Raw genomic sequence first — 10,806 nt, 5'->3', positions numbered from 1 at the left:
TTGGATATATTGGTGAGCGTTTGAGGGGATTTAAGACACAACTCACAAGTATTTATATTAAAAAACCAAATTGTAACTTAGAGCCTCCATACGTGATGTATTCATATATGGATAAGAACTCTTAGGAGGAGTTTGTCAAGACTCGTAGCACTCCTGAATTATTGGCTAAGAGCCAAAAAGGAAAGGAGAATAAATCAAATCGTGGATGATATGATAAACTAGAACATATAATGATTACAGAAAAAAATAAAAAACAAAGAGAAGTGGAGCTAGGTAGATCCTTCTAGAAGCCTTGATCGTAGCCCATGTCCACCTTCACGTCATAAGAAATGGAAAGGGGCATGTCAAAGACCAAGAGGAAAGTTCACATTAAATGCTCAACAAGAAGTTGCTAAAAAGATTGTAATTAAATACTTTTTTCAACATTACTTATTTAAGTTAATTCAATTTGGTAAGGATGGACTTGTATATGTGTTATATGATTTACTGGATGAAAAATCCAAAGATGGTATCTTTTATCTACAAGAACGTTATGACATCTTGGTAGAAGTGATTGAAACAAAGAAGCATGGTGGGTGTGTCTGTGGTCTTGGAAGAGGCATTGACGTGAGGTTATTTTTGGGACCGTCACAAATAATTAACAAAGTAATCCTTAATAAATTAATTAAATAGAAGTTGATCCAAGGGTGGGGAGAAAGTACAAGAATGATTAGAGCTAGATCGGGAGAAGTGGACTTAAGAGGCGTTAGAGAAGTGGACTTAAGAGGCGCGAGAGAAACTAACTCAAGAGGAACGTAATAGGGTATATTTGGAGGAGCGAGAGAGGTAGTTACAAGAGGTGAGGGAGAGGTTCAAGGAGGAGCGAGAGAGGTTAACTGAGAAGGATCGAGAGAATCTTACTGTGGAAATGCGGGAGAAGTGTACTCGCAATATGATTGAGGTAAGTATAAGTTTGGTTTAAAATTTTGTGTTGTATGTTGTTGTTTGTGCATTTAAATTTATGTATTGTGTTCTAGTTGTTTTTATGATGCAGTAATTGAAACTAATGGGTTTACTCATCCACCCAAACTCAGATCAATTAGACATAGCTAAGAAAGTAGTTATAGATGGTGCAAGCATGAAAGGTAGTTATGCTGCCCCACAACATAACATTGGCACCACACTACCTCAACCAAATAACATGTAAAGACTATCAAAGATGGTAGAGGAGATGAAAAACATATTTGATATGACACTAAAACATGAACCAAAACAAGCTTATATAGTTCATAAGATTTGTGTTTTGGAAATTTTGAAGGGAGATTATTGGTTGGACGTAACCGTACTATAATTTTGGTGCTCGTAAGTACTTCATAAGAGTTATATTCATTATTTTCATACTTTAACATCAAAATTTGACTTTTGCATTAACTTTTAGGTACATGCATGAGATATGTGTTGAAATGGACTTAAGAAAGTATTGTTTCTTGGACCCATTCAAAATTCGATTTAAACAACAAGGATCAAATGATATCTAGATGAAGATACAAAATAAGTTGATTGATGAGAACAAAGAATGTTACATAGGACCGTTTTACCACGGGTAAGTATATATTAATTTTGGTTTTCTTTTAGAAATCAATTTTATACACATTATTAATTATTCTAAATGTTTATGTTGTTCACATCAACTAGTTATTATATGTCTGAAGCAAAATATTGTAATTATGTTATGCTCGTTACACTATAATCTTGATTCATCGATAGATGGCGTTTTGAGCGGGTAAGTGGTATTATTTGTAATACTCAAATTTTACCTTTAGATTTTAATATTTTTTATTCATGTTTAATTTTTATCAACATGTATAGCTATGGAGGAATACAATTTAGTGCATCGTAAAATTAGAGGTAAAAAGCCAAGGTTCATTACCTAAAGTAAGTATTATTTGTACTTTTAGACATTCTTTCATTTTCATTAATATATTTCTTGTGTTTTATGTGTATTAGTAACTATATGAAAATTATTTGTAGACGTGAAAGCAACCCAACGAACATTTGTGTTGATATCATGTTATGAAGCATATGTTTGATATTATCTCTGAAGGCATTATTTATTCATGGATTAGGATATTAACTTTATCCATATACATGTAATTATTTACATTTATTAAGTTAATGTTGTTGTTGTTAGCCTATCATGATTTAAATTTTGTTCAAATTATAGGTGTTTAGTGATCTAACACCATTCCCACAAGAAGATATATATGATATTTGTTCACGTTGGCCCGGTTGCTTCCTATCTCTTTATGAATATCAACAACACTAGTATTTCTTGATTGTCATAAACATTATGTATAAGTTTTGCATTACACATGTATTTGGTTTTATCATTATATGCTTTCAAATATGTATAAGTTCTTTTCTTGGTGTACCATTTTGGATATGTGTATATTCAATTTTGTAGCAATGTAATTTGGCATCAATGTATATTTAGTTATGATATGTTATAAAATAAAATATTCGAATTTTATCACAAAATTTGTATTAGTTTCTGCGTAAAAAAATACAGGGCAGTCAAACGTAAATACTTTATTTTTCTCTCGGATATTAGCAGAAACCAAGAGGTATCAGACTAAAAATAAATAAAAATAAATAAAAAATTTTGTTACTAGGGATCAGACTAATGACCTTTACAACTTTCCCCTAAGTGGATCAAAATCGAAGGGTAAAATTGCAAGTTTTCATGACACCCTTCGTTACCTCGCATGTGAAACCGAGGTAAAATACCTTTTCCAACCGAGGTAAAATGTGTTTTTTTTGTAGTGGACTCACCTTATCACGTAATTTCTCACATGGTAGAACTGTGGTCCAATCCAAATCAATAGACTCCTCACTACATTCATACTCAGTATCACTAAAATTGTTTTATTCAACATCACTTCCAACATAGTCATCATCATAATCACCACAATTCTTTGTTCATCACTTCCAACATTGTCAGCATCATCGTCACCAAAAATATTTTTTCATCACTTTCAATATGTACATCATCATTATTATTTTCACTTCCAACTTGTACATAATCATCAACAATTTCAACTTTTACTTCATCATCATAAAAATTTGGAGCACAATCACCATTAACATATACCTCTTTATCATAATCATGTACTAATTATGCCTCACCTACTACTTCAGGGTTACTAATGGAATGCTCTACGTACACATCTACCAAGTCAAATCCATTCATATCATCGATAAATTTAAGCAAATCAGCATCAAAATTTAGAGGTCTATGGTCACGAGAAAAGTTAAACCTAGGGTTCTAATACCATATACACTTGATATTCTTATATCCCTCATTTCTTATCAAACCTTTTAACGGCATATATGACATATAATCCACATCCCACTTCTAGTTCATTTCAGAAACTTCTCCATTAATGTACCATTTAACAGGTTTTTCTACTAATTATCCCCTACGATGAATTCTTAACCTAATAGTTTGAGTCTAAGATGGTATGGATAACAAGTTAAAGTATACAATCAGAATTCACATTTTGGATTAGATATTACTAACTTAATTAATTAGAAAAAAGAAACAGATTAATATTCACAATTTTCCTAAACCCAAAAACCAGAAGAAAAATAACAACATTTTACATACCTCACACAAAATTTCACATCTTCTTTGTTTTTCCATGACCGGGGAATGTTATTCACCATACTGTTCTTAACTTTTATGCTTCCTTAAATTGTAGGATTACATAAACTATGAACACATGAAATAGTGGAAGGAGGGAAACACGGTGGTAAATGATGTTGCTCTTATCCTATGGTTTAACTTTTTTTCTTGGATGGTGAAGAATGGAGAAAGAAGGCAGACACGATGATGAGAAGCTAAGATTAGGGTTTATGTAAATAGGGGAGAATAAACAAGAGTTAGAGTCCCAAGATTTTATGTTTTTAAATTGATAAATTTGTTTTCTAATATTTAAGGTAAATTAAAAATGTAATTAAGAAATAAAAATTAGAATCTTATATTTGCAATTTTTCATTTAATGACACGACGCCACATCAGTTTTTGTAGTTGTCACACACATAAATATGGAGAGAGACTAAAAAAACTTTAAGGACTAAAAGGCTAGATTTTTTTTAATGAATATCAAAAGTTTTAAAAAAGAGGATTAAAACTACATCAATTAAATCTTTAATATTTTAAAATCAGTTTATAAAGTGATTATTGCTTCCTTTATATAGTAAAATTATCTCTCAATTTAATATAAGACTTTTAACATACACATTTTAGATATAAGACAAAATATTTGGTGCGTGACTTCCCGGGATTGTGACTTCCAATGACTGATAATGAATGACTTCTAAAGTCAAAAGCAAGCATAAATATCAAAGTCAAAGCACATATGAGAACTAAGTGAAAAAGGGGTCAAATGAGGCAACTTCCAACATAGAAAAGTCTCCAAATCTCATATTAAAACCAAGGATGCAATTGTTTCACATTGATCATGCATCAAGAACAAGTTATAACTTTGAATCAAGCAAAAAGGGCAAAAGGAAAACCCTAATTAGAACTTTAAGAAATAAGCTTCAAACGAAAAAGTGTTCAACATAGAAAATGCCACAAATCACCTAAGGAAACCAACATGTAGCTATATATCATTTATGAACTAATTTAAAACACTTAGAGTTTTCAAACTTTGGAAATGAATGAATAATAAACCCTAAGTTCAAACAAAATGAAAGATGCTTCAAAACAGAAAGCTCTGAAGAAGAGAAGTGTCACCTATTGCATAAGGATCATTCAAAAAAATTGGGATTTTTATCATGTAATTAGAAATTACTATGATTTAAATACATTAATAATAATACCTAAAAAGAGAAAAATGTTTTTTAATTTTCTAATGGTCAGAAAAATAAACAAAAATCATATTATGGAAGATAAAAATAATACCAACAACTTTCATTATGGACATTTTTTCAAATTCCAAATGGTCTGAGAAATATTAAATAAACAAAATAAATAGAATAAATAGCAAAAAGATAATAAAAAGCAATCCAGTGGGAATTAGAGGAACAAGGCCTATGGTAAGCCAACGTGCAGATCAATCATTTCCCCTCATTAATGAGGTGTCTCAATGTGAGCCACCAGATCCAATGAAGACACACCATAATGTGTGTTTCTTAAAGCACAGGAACATAAACATATTCAAATTTTGGAGGGACCACACGTCACACTCCCATTGGTCCAATTTTAATTTTTGGAGGGAGGAGCGTGTGGTCACCTGAGAAGACGATCGAACCACCATGGGCGGTGGCCGGTTTCTGAAAAAATGTAAAAAGCTTCAAAATGGAAAACTCAAAAGAGCAAAGTTGCTCAGAATTTCAAGGCGAGCAAGATGGTAGGATCCAAAATTGTTTATGAACAACCAACAATGCAAATCGAAGTTGGTACCTAAATGAAACCCTAGACTATAAGTCAAAATTAAATGTTACTCAAGTTATGAAAATGCAATTAAATGGCATAGTGATAATCAGGAACAAATTTACAACAACATGGCATCAAGAAATTCATGATTTGGTTCAGATTAGATACCTCTTGAAGATCACTCGAATGGATGACTTTAGAGCACTGGTTCTCCCTCCACAAGTCACTATTCTGCTTGCTTCAAGTTGCCACACCTTCACCAAAATTTAGGGAACCTTATTGAGCTAAAGGGAAAGCTTAAGTGTGCTTGAGTCTTGAAAACCGATTCAAAGTTCAGAGGTTCCAATAAAAAATGTGAAGAGGTTTTAATGGCTATCCAAACTTAGAAGTAACAGTGCAGTAGCCTCTATTTATAGAGGGGAAATATGTTGGTCAGTTGCTGAACGATTTCCATTAGGTTAGAGGGAAAATGGAGTTTTGATTAATCTTGCCAACCAAGTTTTGGTGAGGTGGCCTTTGTACCTTGCAAAAGGCATGTGCAGACATAATACACTATCCACCATTCTGTTTTGCATCCAAAATCGTGGCCAGCTGTCAATGCCCTTGCCTCTTTGTGTGATTTGCTTCAAAATGTGAAAAAAAGAAAAATTAAGGAATGTAGGACTTTGGCATGGTACAGGTCGTATATGGGTGCAAACAATAAGTGTAAATGGGCTTTGCATGATCCGTTTGAAGTCCAATCGGAGCAAGGGCAATTAGTTTGAGAGAAAGAAGCTTTTGGCCAAAAATTCAATATGGCTCGGGTTGGAAGACAAGTCATGGTTTAAGCCCTCAACCATGGCATATCTTGATGCACACCCACCACATAGTTGGTAGACAATGGAATGGCACAAGAATTTGAGCTCAAAAGTGTGTAATCTGGAAAATGACCATGTGACATAAATGGATAACTTGAAATGTAAGGTACAAGGTGGTCCAATTGAGTTTTGGCTTGAATCAACCTCAAACGATGATACAAACAAGTCATATGAACCATTTGTGAGGTGTTTGAGTTGGAAAAACACCCAAAGAGCCTTTAAATAAAAATCTCATTTTTTCACTTCTGGACAATTTTGGCCACTTTGAGGTTTGCACTACAAATCCTTGATCTATGCATTTTTTGCTTTTAGTCAATGAATGAAAGTTGTAGGGAGTGGAAACATAAGATCATAGCAAAAATAACCACCTGATTTGGGTCAAAAATGAGAAAGTTATGGGATAGTGAAGTTGGAAAAATGACCTATAATGTATGGATCTCATTCACCCTTTTCCACTCAAACTTGGCCTTGGATGTGTGAAGATAAAATGTTCATAATGGTTGTGAGATTAACTTAGCAAAAATAACCACCTTATTTGGCCAAACATTGAGGGAATTATGATGTTTTGAAGTTTGGCTCAAAATCAATAGAAACCAAAGATGACCTGTAATATCTTCCCAAAATAAATGGGCTTCCACTCAAAATTGGAGTTTATGATAAAAAGAAACCTTGTTAGGAATGACCTAAAGATTGATTTTGTGAAAATAACCACCTCATTTGGATGAAAATTGACCTAGTTATGGTCAATTGAAGTTGGGAGAAAATCAGGGTGTTACATAGGGAAACCTCCAAACCCAAAAGCTAAACCAAGAAAAATATCTTATTGAACAATGAATCAAAGTTTTAGAGGGTATCAATTGGAGCATATAATAAAAATAATGGGCTCCATATGATAATTATTGCCAAGTTATGATCTTGGGAAGTTCAACTTGAAAATTAGGTCAAAACCCTATAAATCTTGAGATGTTTTGCCTTCAAAAATGGTTTTCAATCCACAATTGTCTCTTTACATTTGAGTATAAGTTGTAGATGATGGAGATTAGAGTCCAATGCAAAAAGAACCACATGCATATCTTGTGTTATTAAAAAATTATGACCTTTGGAAGTCAACCCAACCAGTCTTAGAGCCAATGAAGTAATTCCTTATGATGACTTGCACAAATAAATCCAAATTATGATATTTAAATGATTAGGACCAAAATTCCCTTTATTTTTATATTCAAATCTCACAAGCCTTGCATCATCTAACTGCAAAATATACAAGCACACTACAAGAGCAAATATTTATCTAAGTGCATGAAGTTAGTGATGGATGAATGTAGATGCCAAGTACATACCTTTGAGCCAAGTACATAATGATAAGAGACCAAGAAAGTTAAATATAACACAACTTATAGTATAAAACAAAGCAATGAGTGATATAATGAGTGAGATACCCAACCCTAGCTTGAGCAAACAAACAAGGAGAGATTATTAAGACCAAAATCACTCAGATCCATGTTTGTGAACACATTAGGGTATTGATGAATTGAGAGTATGAATGCAATGCTTGATTAAAATGCTATGAATCTTAGGGGTAAAAATTGGGGTATGACAGTTGCCCTTATCTAAGTTCCTTCAACCTTGAGATATAAAGATTGAAATTCTTCGAGACTGAAAGGACTGAAGGTAGTTAGATACAAAATACCTTAATTTTATCCCTAAGATGAATGGATGATGATGAAAAAATACAAATTGATAAAGAAATGTTATGCTATGTGAGACTCATTGAGGAAAAAAGAACAAGATGTTGGACTCTCTAGGGAAAGGCCCACTACAAGGGATTCTACTGAGGAACAAACAACAATACTAATTATTAATTATCGGGAAAAGGAACTTCATAGTGAAATAAACACCAGAGAGGCAACAAAAAAAGGTCTGTCAAGATTCACACAGATCCTTTCATAGGGAAGATAAAGAGACATGTTAACCTTTCTGAACTAATGGTGCAACTTGGAACAATATGCATTGGTTAACAAAGTGCAGGTCTGGACTCAAACGAGTTTCTGAGAACGAGACAAAAGATCATATACTTATGGACTTAGATGGTAAGCTAAGAATAGAGAAAAAAGAAAAACAATGTTATCGGTACTCGATTGCTTTGTCGAGCACTATATGAAACAACATTTCTAGACTTAGATGGTGAGCTAAGAATAGAGAAAGAAGAAAAATTATCGGTACTCGATTGCTTTGTCGAATACTAGACGAAACTCATGTTTTTGGACTTAGATGGTGAGCTAAGAACAGATAAAGATGTAATTGTCGGTACTCAATTGCTTTTCCGAATACTAGATAGAACTCATGTTTCTGGACTTAGATGGTGAGCTAAGAACAAAGGAAGATATAAAAATTATCGGTACTCGATTGCTTTGTCGAATACTAGAAGAAACTCATGTTTCTGGACTTAGATCGTGAGCTAAGAACAGAGAAAGATATATGAATTGTCGGTACTCGATTGCTTTGTCGAATACTAGATGGAACTCATGTTTCTGGACTTAAATGGTGAGCTAAGAAAAGAGAAAGATATAAAAATTGTCGGTACTCGATTCCTTTGTCGAATACTAGACGAAACTCATGTTTCTAGACTTAGAAGGTGAGCTAAGAACATAGAAAAATATATGGCTTCGTCAACTTTATATACTAGTGACTAATCCTCATTCTGCCTTTTCGATCCTGGTCTTTCTCCTAGAAAGGCACAAGAAGATTTTACCTCGATCCCCATAGATTTGCGATCCATGAATGGTTAGTCTTTGTCGGAAATAAGTTTCACTGCTTATCATGCGAACATCTACTTCTTCCTTTACTCCAAGTCTTTATCTTGGAAAAGGATTAAACAATCCTATCCAACTCCTTGCACGAGTGGCTTCTTTTGTCCTTTTCAAATTATCCTTTTGCTTGTTGAGAGTGGTGATAATCTGATGTCATCGTATAATTAATGAAGATTAAGCTTCCTAACTTTCTCAGCTTTCGCCTTGAAAGGGACTCAGATTATTCTAAAAACTTTCCAACTTCCTTGACTTTCGTCTAGAAAGGGACTCAGTTTAAATTTCCACTTGGTATGTCACATGAAAAGACTCTGTGGGAAATATTGATTTGCTTTGCTGGTTATTGCAAGACTACCTTCCTTAGCTGGAGAGAATAATACTTGTTGCTCTGCATAATCTGTTGGGGAAACACTGACACAGTGTTTTCAAAGAAGGCCTTGAATTCATAATTCAAAACTGGTAAAAGACTGCAAGGGGACCAAAGTTCAATCCAGAAACGAGCTGGAGAGAAAGGGTCAAACAAGACTTTGGCCGAGGAAGCAAGCTCAACCGAGGGATATTCCTTCCTTATTTTGGAAACGAATGAAACAAGACTTAGTTGGGGATTAGTCCGGACCAAATATTTGATAGAGCATGACTCAGCTGCAGACAAATGGATTTTGCAGGGATGAAAGATTCTGTTGAGGATTCTTACGAGACTGACTCTATTGGGGAGATCAATTACTGTGTATGTGAAAAACTACCAACATATGACTCGGTGGGGAGATGGTTTATTCCTCCATTATGCATACAAACCCGAGAATGATTATGTAATGGTCCCATTGATGCATTATGGTTGTTTAATGCATGCAAACGTTATGCGAATGCTGACAAAACTGACGCTATAAATAGGCAGTGATAACAATAGACAGTAAGGAATATATTCCAATGCAGGAACTCCTCCACTTCAAATATCCATACAATCCAACTTCTAACGACAAATGCTCTAAGGATTTTACGGATACATGTATCTTTATCGATCATTAGAAAAATAGGTGCCCCACACATGGCCTTGGGGAAACATTGATCATGGTGTGTAGCCATACTAAATCTGATCCCAACAATCTTCAAAAGTTAAATCAAGTCATAGGACCAATTCCATCATTTCGGACAAGTAGTATAAAGTTCTTTCGATCATGTTGTGTCAAGTTATTTGAAACAAATTCATTTTGAAAAACAACAGATAATTTTGAAATTTTGTTGTAAGAATTAACATCAAGGATAAAAGAATTTTTCGCACAAAATAAAAGTAAGAACATATATATGAGCAAATGTTTGAGTTTTATTGCAAGAATGGTAGTTCGCAAAGGGCGGAACCCCATGGATTTATACAAAAGTGGAAAATGGTAATTGGGAAGGGTGATATTGAATCGTAATGACCACTATTCTCCCTCCTACTTTGAGTACTCGAGTACAAAGTTGCGGTCTTCAATAAGGACTTGTCAAGATGCAGTTACTAGCCAGTTGTCTCTTTGTTTTGTGTAGATTTCCGTAAGGGGTATTCAATCTACCGGGATGATTATTCTAATTCTGTCCCTTTCATTTTGACTAGATCGCCCTTTCGGATTTTCAATCCATCAGGACTTATCTTTTTTTACTAAGTCGCCCTTTCGGGTTTTTGACTTATCGAGCATTCTTTTATTCTTTTAGACATAGTATTTCTTGACTGCATCTGAATTAACTG

The sequence above is a fragment of the Lathyrus oleraceus genome, chromosome 2 (genome assembly GCF_024323335.1).
Source record: "Lathyrus oleraceus cultivar Zhongwan6 chromosome 2, CAAS_Psat_ZW6_1.0, whole genome shotgun sequence".
NCBI lineage: Eukaryota > Viridiplantae > Streptophyta > Magnoliopsida > Fabales > Fabaceae > Lathyrus > Lathyrus oleraceus.
The sequence above is the reverse complement of the archived record's forward strand: the minus strand, read 5'-3'. Positions refer to the sequence as shown.